Raw genomic sequence first — 15,293 nt, forward strand, 5'->3', positions numbered from 1 at the left:
AAGGCCAGGGTCAGTCTTTATTTATTGCAACAATGAAACACAATAATTCATTTTATTCTAAATCAATTTATATGGATGTGGACAAACGCAGAAGGTTGTATTTTCAACCAAACCATATATGCATATTTGCAGGTGATATAACTATATTAACTCCTATGACAATGTATTGAATGTAACTTCTGTACTCAGGTCTGAATTTGGGAGCAGAGATATGTCTCCGTCAGAGAAGCAAACCTTGACTATCTACGACCTGAACAACAAGTTCATCGCCTACAGCGCTTCCTTTGACGACATCATCGAAGTTCTGGCCGAATGGGGCTCCTTCTACATCCTGACTCGGGACAGAAAGATGTTTGTGCTGCAGGAGAAAGACACTCAGACCAAGCTAGAGGTGAGGCCAAAGTGCACTGACTGACGTCATGCCTTCTTTTCGCCTCAAACGTATTATGTTAAACTCTGTATCGGATTGAACTGGAAACTGGAGGGCAACAGGTTTTAGATCCCAGGTATCGTTTACTGCCGTTGTGCCATTGAGTAAGGCACTTAACTCTTCAATCTGTCTTTAGATGCTATTCAAGAAGAATCTGTTTGTGATGGCCATAAACTTAGCTAAGAGTCAGCACTTAGACAGGGACGGGCTGTGTGAGATCTTCAGGTAGTACGGTGACCACCTCTACATGAAGGGGGACCTTGATGGCGCCATCCAACAGTGCATCCGGTAATGCTCACCCAGGGGTCGATGTATCTAACTTCAACTTCATAATATATAGTTAATAATGATAAATAAGATGTATATGCAGGATTTAAGTCGCTTCAAGCTCATGTCATAGATGCTGATATAGTTAATATTAAACATGGGATTTTACAGAAAAGTAATCCCATAGAGTTGGGATTGTATAACATCAATAAGGAAATGTATATTGTACATAAACACAGCAAAAAAGAAACTGTCTTTCAAAGATAATTACTAAAAATCCAAATAATTTCACAGATCTTCATTGTAAAGGGTTTAAACACTGTGTGTGAAGGTTTACTTTCCGGGCCTTCAGATAATCATGGTCCAGACTAAAGTCTGGGATTAGTTGAGTAGTTGAAGCAGGTGTGTTAGGGATGGCTTGGAACAAAAGCATACACACCCAGTTGCTTTTAAGGACTAGAATCATTGCCCATAGAAGGATTTTGGGTTAGAAACTGATGATAGTAATAATAATATATGCCATGTACGACATTATGCATGTATGGTCTCCCAGCGCTCGGACATAATTTAATTTCCCCTTAGACCCCTTTAGAGCAGCGAGAGCGAGGTCCAGTTCCACGTAGAAATTGCCATCAAGGTGCTGCGCCAGGCAGGCTACCACAGTCACGCAGCCTTCCTGGCCGAGAGGCACCAGGACCACGAGTGGTACCTGAAGATCCAGCTGGAGGACCTGAAGGTAATAGAGATTAGAAAATAGTAGAGGATGTAGTACTGTTAAGATCAGCCTTCTGGGTTAGATATATAGACATCAGGTACCCCCTAGCTCACATGGCCTATCTGACAGATCTCTTAAGCTTGTCCCTGATAAAATATGCTAGGTGAGCTTTCAGACCGCTTTGAGACCGTCTCAGGCTGTTGGACAATGTTGAAATGAGCAGCAAATGGGGCGGCAGGTAGCCTAATGGTTAGCGCATTGGACTATTAACCGAAAGGTTGTAAGATCGAATCCCCGAGCGGACAAGGTAAAAATCTGTCGTTCTGTCCCTGAACAAGGCAGTTAACCCACTATTCCTAGGCCATCATTGAAATAAGAATTTGTTCTTAAAACTGACTTGCCTAGTTAAATTAAAGTAAATGTAATTTGATGGTATATAGATAGGAATAAACAATACATTATGTTGCTATGAATGAAGGCTTCCCCAGGATGTTGCATTATTGAAATTCAGAGTCAAAATCTACATTAAGGATGTAACATTTTAACATCCTTGAGCAGCAGGGTGTTGTGGTAGGCGTTGGCCAGAGACTTCCGGTGCAGAGCCTACAGGTTTTAGACACGCTGAGCATCCAGAAAGGGACGTATCTCGTAAGAGGGCTCGAGCTTCCCGATCGTGCTTTTGGTGCTGCCTTCTGTCCACATTCAGTACATATTTTAGGCAGCTCCTCTACTCCCATTGTTGGATCACAAAACCCATTTTCAAATGACAATTTCTGATTATAATTGGACAAAGAGCCTCTTCCCCTACTCTTGGGTAAAGTCAATCCGATTTGAACGACCCTTTACCGAAATTCAAACCCCTTTGTCTTCCTCCTCTATGTTCCATACAGAACTACGAGGAGGCCTTGTGCTATTGGGAGACATTGAGGGACTTCCCTTCGAGCAGTCAGAGCGCTACGGCAAGACCCTGATCCACCACGCTGCACCTCAAGGGCCTGTGTACCGACTACAGCTGGGACACCACGGACAGAGGCAGCCAACAAGGTCAGCCAGTTAGCCGTTAGCTGTTAACAGCTACATCCCCAGGCAGCCGATTAGTCTAGCAGCATTAGCACTTTGGATTTGAGATCCTTTCCCTAATTAAAATGGCTTTACCAATTTAGTCTAAGACAGCTTATAAGGATGGTACTATTTATAATGGTTATTACCTTTATTTAACCAGGCAAGTCAGTTAAGAACAAATTCTTATTTTCAATGACTGCCTAGGAACAGTGGGTTAACTGCCTGTTCAGGGGAAGAACGACAGATTTGTACCTTGTAGGCTCGGGGGTTTGAACTTGCAACCTTCCGGTTACTAGTCCAACGCTCTAACCACTAGGCTACCCTGCCGCCCCATCAAGTTATGGTAAAATGCATATTTCATGGTAATAGTAATAACACTACTCATTGTAGTGGTCAGAACTTGGTGATACCAGGATGCAGGATGGGACATAAACCTAACAACTTCAATTATTAATTTCTCTGAACAGGGGAAATATACCATCACCAAATTCACTGAGAATACATTACAGAGGATGAAGACACAATACTCCGAGCCGCAGCTCTATACTGCTTGTCTGACACAAAGAACTGATATTGTATACTCGTTGCTGGTGTGTGTGTGTGTGTGGGGGGTCCGTGGGTGGCTTATGACAATTTATTTAGATTCCTTACTCATTGTTAGGAAAAAGTTTGGTCCAAATCAGATGTTAGATACTATATTTATTGAATATGATATGAACCACACGCATTTCGTTACACTCGCAATAACATCTGCTAACCATGTGTATGTGACCAATAACATTGGATTTGAATCCTTTAAATTAAAATGGCCAATTTGGGTGCAATCAATTAGCTGAATTCTTTTGATCTAATTATATTTCAGCAAAATAATGTTGCAGAAATGCTAATCTGATCAATTTCTAACTACAGAAATGATTTCAAAACAATCTGATATGGTGGGTGTCATGGCTTGCTGAAATTACATGGAACTTGTACCTTTATCTCCCAGGCCAATTCAGAGGAGTTCATCCCTGTGTTTGCTAATAACCCGCAGGAGCTAAGGGCCTTCCTGGAGCACATCATCAAGGTGGAGCCCTTCTTCTCTCAGGGGGTGTACGACACGCTGCTAGTGCTACGGCTGCAGGACTGGGCACATGAACAAGACCCTGAGGTGATGGAAACACACACACATGTGTACTGTAAACCGCCATGTGTTCACGCAAACAACCTAAAATTGTATAGATATACAAAATGTGCAAAATGTTACAAAGGAAATATTAGATGATGTATCTGCAGCCTAAATTACTTTGAATTAAGATTTCAGGATAAACACATTTCCTCAACTTGTAGTGTCACCAGTTCATGTTAAACTATTTATGTGTTTTGTCTTGAGTATCAAACGTTTTATTTTTGTCCGGTCTGTCTGACTGTCTTTCTATTTTCGCTGGCAGAGGAAGAAGGTCCTGCAGGGGGCAGCACTGTCCTTGCTGAGGAGCGACAACACCGTATCTGACAAGGCCCTCGTCCTGTGCCAGATGCACAACTTCAAAGAAGGGGTCCTGTACCTCTATGAGAAGGGCAAGCTGTGAGTCTTCCTGTCTCTTAACCTTTGCAGTCAGAAACACTTCAAATTCCAATATTTCTGCTTCTCTCTGAAGTGTGCATGCGTTGACTCCACCTCGTGGATTTAAAACCATGGAATTGGTGTAGCCGGATTGTCTACCATTTAACACCCAGATCCAATGCTTTAAAATCTGTGATGAAGAGTGAACAAGTGCAGACTATGGGGACTTCATTGGTATGTACTGATATAATTATCAATGATGTCATTTGAATGATGTCATTCTCTCTCTAGGTACCAGCAGATCATGCACTACCACATGCAGAATGAGGAGTACGGCAAAGTGGTGGAGGCCTGCTCCCAGCGCTATGGTGACCAGGAAGTGTGCCTGTGGGAGCAGGCGCTGGGCTACTTTGCCCGCAAAGAGGAGAACTGCAAGGCCTACATCAGCCAAGTCATGCAGCACATCGACCAGAACAATCTGATGCCTCCCTTATTGGGTAAGCTGGTGGCCATTTTTCTCAGTTTTTCTCCTTCTCTGTAGATGAAGACTCTGGGGCTTTCTGAAGGGATTTCCCTAGTAGTCACTGTCTGAATTCTTTCAGACCTCACCAACTTAAAATAAACTCAAGTGTTCTTTGCAGTTTTCTGCCTCCACTTCCTTCCTGTTATTGAATGTCTCACTAGCTAGAGTGTTTCTGTTCTGTTTGACTGCGTGGCTAACCTCAAATCAATATATGAAAAACGAGTGCAGATTTATTTCTGTCATATGCGTACATTCATGATAAACGTGCCAGTTGCTGGGTTAAGTAATCTATAGGGCTTTATAAGTTAATAGGAAAAGTAATCGGAGCATTATAACAGAGTTTGAGAATTTTATTGGGCACTGTTGCTAAGTTTTGTGTGTATGTATGTGCTTGTCTATGTGCGTGTTGGTCCACAGTGGTGCAGACGCTGGCACACAACTCCACAGCCCGCTGTCCTCATCAACAAGCTGCAGAGGGAGACACAGCAGATCGAGGATGACGAGCGCAAGATCCGCCAGTACCGTGAGGAGACGGCCCACCTCCGCACTGAGATCCAGGAACTCAGAAGCAGGTGAGGGAGAGGAAAATCATAGTCAAAGTCCAGTCCAAAAACAAACCCTATCCCCTAGAGCTGGGTCATGTTCACAACTGGAGTTTCCTCCATAGTCCTTCCATCCAGTTCTTTGACATCTATGTGGAGTGAAGGCTAAGGGCAGTTTTAGTCCTCCGCACTAAGATACACAAGCACATTCTAAATTTGTTTGATGGCTGAACTTCGAAGCAAATTTAACTACATTCTGAATGTGTTTTTAGTACTGTATTTTTAAAGCTTGAATTAACCTCCCAATGACCATTCATTGAAACTATACTGATTTCAAAGTATTTTTTTGTTTCTCTCACAAGTGCAAAGATTTTCCAGAAGACCAAATGCAGCATGTGTAACAGCCCCCTCGAGCTGCCCTCTGTTCACTTCCTGTGCAGTCATTCTTTCAGTCATTCTTTCCACCACTGCTTTGAAAGCTATGCAGAGAGCGAGGTAGAGTGTTCCACTTGCATACCAGAAAACCGCAAGGTCATGGAAATGCTGCATGCCCAGGACCAGAAGCGAGACCTACACGACCACTTCACCAGACAGGTGGAACACACACACATTTAAATACTTAAATGTTTAACTATTTAAATCACCAATCAAATTTACATTAAAAAAGGATCCAAACATTTCAAAGGTCTCTGTATGCAGGGCACTCAAGGGTACAGAAAGCACCTCCTTCTCCAAACAGCTAGGCTGTCCACGACAGCTGAAACAGTACAGTACCTTGGCCAACTGCTTTGCCGTAATCTGGAGGCCACGCACTGCAAGACTGTCAAATATCAGCGGCACCAGCTTGCACCTACACCTGAGGTTGTCCAAGCATGCCATGAGGGGCTGGTATTTAAGAAGCTTGTCGGCAAAGGCCTGCTCCATGTTTTTGTATTTGGCACATAGGAAAAAACAACATCTAACCAGCGTCCTCTTACACAATAATGTTTATGGATTTGTGCTGTTGGTGAGACTACCTGTCTCACCTCGCTGGCTATTAGGTTGACAAGGCGGTCATGTCTAGCAATGTACAAATCATTGTATGGACAGCAATCATTCACAACATGGGCAGTGGACTCCATTACATTTGACTTCTGTAGAAAACATGGTTTGCAGGGTCCCAGAGTGCTAGATTATACACTATGGTGGAAAATTGCAAGGTTATGTTATAATACCTTTATTGCATCAAATGCTTGTTTTTATGCAACAGATAGAGTATTCTTATAACTATTGTGTGTGTGTTCTACTGAGGATGGGCCTCTGGGAGATAACACTGACAGGAGATTTACGATGTCTTTTGGGTGATAAAACCCAGAGACCACATTCCAGAGTATGAGTTAATGTTTCTGTTCTATATGGCACCAGGGAGAGATGACCCCAGGGCCAGACCCTGGCCTGTACACAAAGATGACTGTTTTTACAGTAGATACTGTCTGCTGTGAATTATATCAAATCAAAATGTATTTGTCACATGCGCCGAACAAAACAGGTGTAGTAGACCTTACAGTGAAATGCTTACTTACAGGCTCTAACCAATGGTGCGGGGAAGAAAGGTATATGTGTGTGTGTGTGTGTGTGTGTGTGTGTGTGTGTGTGTGTGTGTGTGTGTGTGTGTAGGTAAGTAAAGAAATCAAATATCCAGACACCTGTTAGTCAGGCTTATTGAGGTAGTATGTACATGTAGGTATCGTTAAAGTGACTATGCATATATGATGAACAGAGAGTAGCAGAAGCGTAAAAAGAGGGGTTGGCGGGTGGTGGGACACAATGCACCATAGCCAATGTGCGGGAGCACTGGTTGGTCGGGCCATTTAGGTATTATGTACATGAATGTATAGTTAAAGTGACTATGCATATAAGATAAACAGAGAGTAGCAGCAGCGTAAGAGGGGCTGGGGGAGGGGCACACAATGCAAATAGTCCGGGTAAGCATTTGGTTACCTGTTCAGGAGTCTTATGGCTTGGGGGTAAAAACTGTTGAGAAGCCTTTTTGTCCTAGACTTGGCACCCCGGTACCACTTGCCATGCGGTAGTAGAGAGAACAGTCTATGACTGGAGTGGCTGGGGTCTTTGACAATTTTTAGGGCCTTCCTCTGACACCGCCTGGTGTAGAGGTCCTGGATGGCAGGCAGCTTTTCCCCAGTGATGTACTGGGCCGTACGCACTACCCTCTGAAGTGCCTTGTGGTCGGAGGCCAAGCAATTGCCGTACCAGGCAGTGATGCAACCGGTCAGGATGCTCTTCATGTTGCAGCTGTAGAACCTTTTGAGGATCTCGGGACCCATGCCAAATCTTTTTAGTTTCCTGAGGGGGAATAGGCTTTGTCGTGCCCTCTTCACGACTGTCTTGGTGTGTTTAGACCAATCTAATTTGTTGTTGATGTGGACTCCAAGGAATTTGAAGCTCTCAACCTGCTCCACTACAGCCCCGTCAATGAGAATGGGGACGTGCTCGGTGCTCTTTTTCCTGTAGTCCACAATCATCTCCTTAGTCTTGGTTACGTTGAGGGATAGGTTGTTATTCTGGCACCACCCGGCCAGGTCTCTGACCTCCTCCCTACAGGCTGTCTCGTCGTTGTCGGTGATCAGGCCTACCACTGTTGTGTCGTCAGCAAACTTAATGAGGGTGTTGGAGTCGTGCCTGGCCATGCAGTCGTGGGTGAACAGGGAGTACAGGAGGGGACTGAGCATGCACCCCTGGGGGGCTCCAGTGTTGAGGATCAGCGTGGCAGATGTGTTGCTACCTACCCTCACTACCTGGGGGCGGCCTGTCAGGAAGTCCATGATCCAGTTGCAGAGGGAGGTGTTTAGTCCCAGAATCCTTAGCTTGGTGATGAGCTTTGAGGGTACTATGGTGTTGAACGCTGAGCTGTAGTCACTGAACAGCATTCTCACATAGGTGTTCCTTTTGTCCAGGTGGGAAAGGGCAGTGTGGAGTGCAATAGAGATTGCATCATCTGTGGATCCGTTTGGGCGGTGGATCCGTTTGGGCGGAAATTGGAGTGGGTCTAGGGTTTCTGGGATAATGGTGTTGATGTGAGCCATTACCAGCCTTTCAAAGCACTTCATGGCTACGGACGTGAGTGCTACGGGTCTGTAGTCATTTAGGCAGGTTGCCTTTGTGTTCTTGGCCACAGGGACAATGGTGGTCTGCTTGAAGCATGTTGGTATTACAGACTCAATCAGGGACATGTTGAAAATGTAAGTGAAGACACCTGCCAGTTGGTCAGCACATGCCCGGAGCACACGTCTGGTAATCTGTCTGACCCCGCAGCCTTGTGTATGTTGACCTGTTTAAAGGTCTTACTCACGTCGGCTACGGAGAGCGTGATCACACAGTCATCCGGAACAGCTGATGCTCTCATGCATGCCTCAGTGTTGCTTGCCTCGAAGTGAGCATAGAAGTGATTTAGCTTGCCTGGTAGGCTCGTGTCACTGGGCAGCTCGCGGCTGTGCTTCCCTCTGTAGTCTGTAATAGTTTACAAGCCCTGCCACATCCGACGAGCGTCGGAGCCGGTGCAGTATGATTCAATCTTAGTCCTGTATTGAGTCTTTGCCTGTTTGATGGTTCGTCGCAGGGCATAGCGGGATTTCTTTTAAGCTTCCGGGTTAGAGTACCGCACCTTGAAAGCGGCAGCTCTAGCCTTTAGCTCAGTGCGAATGTTGCCTGTAATCCATGGCTTCTGGTTGCGGTATGTACGTACAGTCACTGTGGGGACAACGTCTTCAATGCACTTATTGATAAAGCCAGTGACTGATGTGGTGTATTCCTCAATGTCATCGGAAGAGTCCCGGAACATGTTCCAGTCTGTGATAGCAAAGCAGTCCTGTAGTTTAGCATCTGCTTCATCTGACCATTTTTTTTATAGACCGAGTCACTGGTGCTTCCTGCTTTAAGTTTAGCTTGTAAGCAGGAATCAGGAGGATAGAGTTGTGGTCGGATTTACCAAATGGAGGGCGAGTGAGAGCTTTGTACGCGTCTGTGTGTGGAGTACAGGTGATCTAGAATTTTTCCCTCTGGTTGCACATTTAACATGTTGATAGAGATTTGGTAGAACTGATTTAAGCTTCCCTGCATAAAAGTCTCCGGGCCCTAGGAGTGCCGCCTCTGGGTGAGTGGTTTCCTGTTTGCTTATTTCCTTATACAGCTGACTGAGTGCGATCTTAGTGCCAGTATCTGTCTGTGGTGGTAAATAAACAGCCACGAAAAGTATAGCTGAGAACTCTCTAGGCAAGTAGTGTGGCCTGCAGTTTATCACAATATACTCTACTTCAGGCGAGCAAATCTAGAGACTTCCTTAGATTTCGTGCACCAGCTGTTGTTTACAAATATGCACAGACAGTATGCAGTGTGTATCCCGCTAGCTGAATATCCATGTCGTCATTCAGCCATGATTCCGTGAAGCATAGGATATTACAGTTTTTGATGTCCGATTGGTAGGATATTCGTGATCGTACCTCATCTAGTTTATTGTCCAATGATTGCATGTTGGCGAGTAATATTGACGGTAACGGCATCTTTCCTAGTTGTCTTCTGCGGGCCCGGACGAGGCATCCGGCTCTTCGTCCTCTGCATCGCTTCCTATTGCGAATAATTGGGATGTATGCCCTGTGGGGTGTTTGGAGAATATCGTGTGAGTCCTGCATGTTGTTGTTGTTGTTGAAGAAATCTTTGTCTAATACGAGTGATCACTGTCCTGATATCCAGAAGCTCTTTTCTTCCGTAAGATACGGTTGCAGAAACATTATGTACAAAATAATTGACAAATATCGCGGAAAAAACCCACATAATAGCACAATTGGTTAGGAGACCGTAAAACGGCGGCCATCTCCTCCGGCGCCATCTTGGAGAGAGTGTAGGTATCTTTCATACAAATCTTAACCTTGTGACCCATTCTATATATCTGTTGTTCGTCATGTAGGTTGAAAGTGGTGTATCTCGGCTATAAAATACCTATGTATGTTTGTCTCGGGGCTCTCAACGAATCATCTGAGTGTGATTCGTCGACCAGCCATCGCTATTGCAAAGCTCTCACTAATAAAAACTTAGTTTAAGTATAACTCTGACTTGTGTGATAAGTTTGTCTCTCCTCTGATAGTAAAGAAATTAACCACCACAACACACACACACTGTCACGCCCTGACCTTAGAGATCCTTATTATTCTCTATGTTTGGGTGTCAAGTCAGGGTGTGACTCGGGTGGGAAATGCTATGTTTTCTATTTCTTTGTTTTTGGCCGAGTGTGGTTCCCAATCAGAGGCAGCTGTCTATCGTTGTCTCTGATTGGGAATCATACTTAGGCAGCCTGTTTTCCACCTGAGTTTGTGGGATCTTGTTTTCTGTTTAGTTTCTTAGCTTTACAGAACTGTGCGCTTTCGTTTTTTGTCTTTATTATTTTGTTTTGGTGTCATCAATAAAAAGATGATGTACGCCTACCACGCTGAGCCTTGGTCCACTCTTCATTCTACAAATGAGAGCCGTAACACACACACAACATGGAAATACACTCTTTGCTTGTCTTTTCTCTGCTATATTGGCACGACTTAAAACTACAACAGTTTTGTATCGAGGTTAATTAATTCAATAAGAACTAGTAATAGTGCAACACATATATGAAGTCTGTGGTTCAATATAAAATTCACTATTTAAATATTTAAATATTTAATTTACCACTAAAGTTCTCGATCTTTCTTTCAGAACTGATGTGAAGCCTACTACTTCTCTATGATGGCTAACTTTTTTATTTCTATGCATTTCAGCTGCGCAGCTCCAACAACGGTCTCTCCGTGGCGGACTACTTTGGCCGCGGGGTGTTCAACAAGCTGACCCTGGTCACTGACCCTCCGGGCAGCAAGGCGGAAAGCCTGGAGGCAAACCTGCAGAGGGACCTTCTCATCCACACCAAGAGCTGAGGGCCACAGTGCCCAACGGATGTGGTTTGCAACCCTACACTATTACTCATACGATCATGCTTACCCAAACCAAACTGGGTTGGCTCTCATATTTTCTTTTCAGATGGTTCTTTTCAGCATGGTTGGTTGGCTTGGTTTGTGGCTCAGTAGTGTGAAAAGCCATTTGATGCTGTGTTATACGCCAGTTGTTAAAACACGCTGTCTTCTGCTCAAGCTAAGAATGAACTATTATACCCCGATGCAGAGCAGCAGACCCTCTGTTCAATGGGGACCCTGACCCATAGTGCTTTGTTCTGAAGTTCAGGATGCCACACTATTTAGTCATGATGAATCTGAGTCAGACTCCTGTTGCAACACCAGTAAGAGATGTGTTGGTAGTTTGTTGCTATGCCAGGTGTTTCTGAATGTGTAATGATGTTCTGATGCATGTTACTTAACACGTCTGTGCATCTGGGGAATTGTGTTCATTAGGGCAAATAATGTAAAACATTTTTTAAATGCTTTGCACCAGAAAATGAATATGAGCGTTTCTTATTGGACAAGTCCATTTATTACCTGTTTTCTTCCATTTGGTACCTAATAAACACAACCCTGGTCCATGCACTGAGCACAGAGGTTCAGAAGAATGATGGGTTGTTGGAAGGATTATGTTTCATGCACTTGATTTAGGTTTTTATTGTATAATGTATATATAATGTCTTTGAGCACTCCATTGTAATTTACAATCTTTAATAAGTTAGAATTTTTTTGTCATGTTTTAAAGTGTTTTTTTCCAAGTAGACTTCTAAATCTTTGAATAAAGAAATATATGTCCCTTGTTGTGCCTTCTCCAAATGCAACGTGTTGTGCCTTCTCCAAATGCAACGTGTTCTGCATGTCTTTTTTTCTGTATGCCATGCCATCTCCTATTTGGGTTGTATAGAAATGGAATCCATCTCACACTGAATTTGGCTACCCCCAACATCAATAATGCCTTTAATACACTTGTCTTCAAGGTGATGGCCTCAAATTTGCAATTTGTGGTTGGTGTGTAGTGGGGTGCGTAATTGGCGGCAGAGAAGTCGCGTCGCTGGTCTCCTAGCTGCCACCGATTCTTTTTCCTTTTCTTTTGGTTATGTCTGTTATGTGTTTTCACCTGGTTTCATTTTGGTTAATTAGGGGGGGGGGGGGGGTTGTTTTCGTGTACTGTTAGTTTGGGTTGCGTTTTTCGCTAGTTCTTGTTTTACAGGTGGTTTTTCCCTGGACTGTGTGAGTGGGTTTCATGACTGACTACTGCTGTAGTCAGGTGTCCTGTGATTTTTTTAACTGGTTTATTAAACGCCCTTTTCATTCTGAACTTGTTTCTCCTGCCCCTGACTCCACATCTCCTTGACAATCTACGGCTTCTTAGACTTGCTTTCAATGAGAATGAAATATCTATAACACCATTTCTATTTAATTTGGTCAGGTCACCCAAAGAATTACATATTACAGTTACAGAGTATGACAACCAAGCAGAGCTAACCCAAGGCCACGCCTGCAACAAGCCACACCTCCAGATCCTCTAGTAGGCTGTCCCCGCTAAAATATGTTTGTTTTATTTTTCAATAATTTGTTGTTAGAGTTTTGCTTCCACTTTGAAATTAGAGTATTTTGTCTAGATTGTTGACCAAAAAGTACAATTAAATCCATTTTAATCACACTTGATTAAGTTGAGGGGTGTGAATACATTCTGTACACACTGTATCGCTGCTTTAAAAAGTGTGATGCGTCTTGCTGTCTTCAGAAGCCACCTCCAATCTCTCTGTGGTTTGTGGGTGGAAGAAGCACATCATGCATCTTTTTTGAGCTAGCTCTCATGTGTATGAGAGTTTAACTTTTGATCGGTCTGGCAAGCTATGGCATGATGGTAAACTGGTTGATTTTTAAGAGAAATTCCACAGAAAAACCGTTATTCTCGAGATGTCCCCTCCAACTGGTTATTCTCCTATTGACCTTGAGCACCACAACACATTCAGGTAAGTTACTTTGCTTGAAAAAATTGTGCTGCGTCTAATTTGAAAAATACAGAAGGCAGTGATTTTTGTTGATCAAATTGTTTTATGTAGATTATCATAATGGGTAAATCTCAACATCAGCATTTGGTCCCCTTTTTCTGTCTTAAAACATTTGGCAACTCATCCTATCAGTCTGTCCGTTTATTGGGTATTGGTGAACATGTAATTCATTACATTGTATTTGCTTTTCTGTAATCCTTAAGAGTATTGACGATATAAGTAACATAAAATAGAAAATCTGCATCGAAATCCGTGAGTTTAAAGTAGAGGAAGGTGGAAGGTGACCGAGCTACAGCAGTGTTTGTCAGACCATGAGAAATCCCGAAAAGCAGTCTTCTCACGAAAACGTCTATGGCATCCGAATGGTTTGGCCTACGAAGTAATCGGGGTTAACAATGTGTCAAAAAAAACACATATTTCCTGAGCTTTCTTATATCTATCTCCTAGATATAGGACAGACACTTCAGAACCTTATTCTTCATGATTCATTGTTTTACTGTCTCCTTTGCCTTTTATGTGTTATTAAATACGTTTCTATAGTAGTAAAGGCCAAATTAAATATTTTATCAAATAATTTGAAATATTTTTTTTAAACCTAAAGGGGTTCAAAAATGTATAAATCAATACATCAAATTGCTATATGGTATGACCATCTTAAAACAATTCCATATATTAGCTTCGTAGAACTTGCCCCACCCCTCAACGGCTTAGACTTTTAGAGGTTCTGCATATAAACTCTGATTCACTAGGTCTAGGATATGAGTTGAGGTTTAAACTAAATGGCACTGCATCGCTTCATACAGCATGGCAAAGTATATTGGCCATTTATTTCATATATTTCAAGGGTTGTGTACTGTAGAGTTCAAAAGGAACTCATACTCCAAGCAATGCAAAATAAATAACCCAAGGAGGCCGAGATGCAAAAATAATTCATTTAATACATGCTCGAAATAATACAACAAGTGAAAGTGCAAAGTACATGGATTCAATTAATGATATTATTTTTGCATCTTGCCCTCCTTGGGTTATTTATTTTCTATGGTTTTGAGTGTGAGTACCTTTTGAACTCTACAGATATTTTATTTTCCACGCACCAGTCGCATTTCATTCTAGCCTGAGCGCAAACCCTCATACTGGGTTTCTAAGGATGGTGTAGCTACTACCATATTTTCTGTCTAACAAATAACCCCCCATTCCATTCATTAATTGTAGGACAATGAGTTTTTACTGTAAAAGACACAACAAAAAATCTAATTTTATCAGTCACATGCGCCGAATACAACAGGTGTAGACCTTACAGTGAAATGCTTACTTACGAGCCTCTAACCAACAATGCAGTTAAAAAAAATACAGATAAGAATAAGAGATAAAAGTAATTAAAGAGCAGCAGTGAAATAACAATAGCAAAACTATATACAGGGGGGTACCGATACAGAGTCAATGTGCGGGGGGCACTGGTTATTTGAGGTAGTATGTACATGTAGGATGAGTTATTAAAGTGACTATGCATAGATGACAACAGAGTAGCAGTGGTATCAGGGGGGAGGGGGCACTGCATATAGTCTGGGTAGCCATTTGATTAGGTGTTCAGGAGTATTATGGCTTGTGGGAAGAAGCTGTTTGGAAGCCTCGTGGACCTAGACTTGGCACTCCGGTACCGTTTGCCATGTGGTAGCAGAGAGAACAGTCTATGACTAGAGTGGCTGGACTCTTTGACCCTTTTTAGGGCCTTCCTCTGACACCGCCTGGTATAGAGGTCCTGGATGGAAGGAAGCTTGGCCCCAGTGATGTACTGGGCCGTTCGCACTACCCTCTGTAGTGCCTTGCCGTCGGAGGCCGAGCAATTGCCATACCAGACAGTGATGCAACCAGTCATGCTCTCAATGGTGCAGCTGTAGAGCCTTTTGAGGATCTGAAGACCCATGACAAATTTTTTCAGTCTCCTGAGGGGGAATAGGTTTTGTCGTGCCCTCTTCACGACTGTCTTGGTGTGGATGGACCATGTTAGTTTGTTGACGATGTGGACACCAAGGAACTTGAAGCTCTCAACCTGCTCCACTGCAGCCCTGTCGATGAGAATTGGGGCGTGCTCAGTCCTCTTTTTCCTGTAGTCCACAATCATCTCCTTTGTCTTGATCACATTGAGGTAGAGGTTGTAGTCCTGGCACCACACAGCCAGGTCTCTGACCTCCCAATAGGCTGTCTTGTCGTTGTCTGTGATCAG

General features: G+C 43.3%; 1 pseudogene; it reads left to right on the plus strand.

Moving 5' to 3' along the window:
• Nucleotides 1–211: 211 nt before the first annotated feature.
• Nucleotides 212–12,369, plus strand: LOC115136283 (vacuolar protein sorting-associated protein 11 homolog; annotated as a pseudogene).
• The last annotated feature ends 2,924 nt before the right edge of the window (nucleotides 12,370–15,293 follow it).

This window comes from Oncorhynchus nerka, linkage group LG10 (genome assembly GCF_034236695.1).
Source record: "Oncorhynchus nerka isolate Pitt River linkage group LG10, Oner_Uvic_2.0, whole genome shotgun sequence".
Classification (NCBI taxonomy): Eukaryota; Metazoa; Chordata; class Actinopteri; order Salmoniformes; family Salmonidae; genus Oncorhynchus; species Oncorhynchus nerka.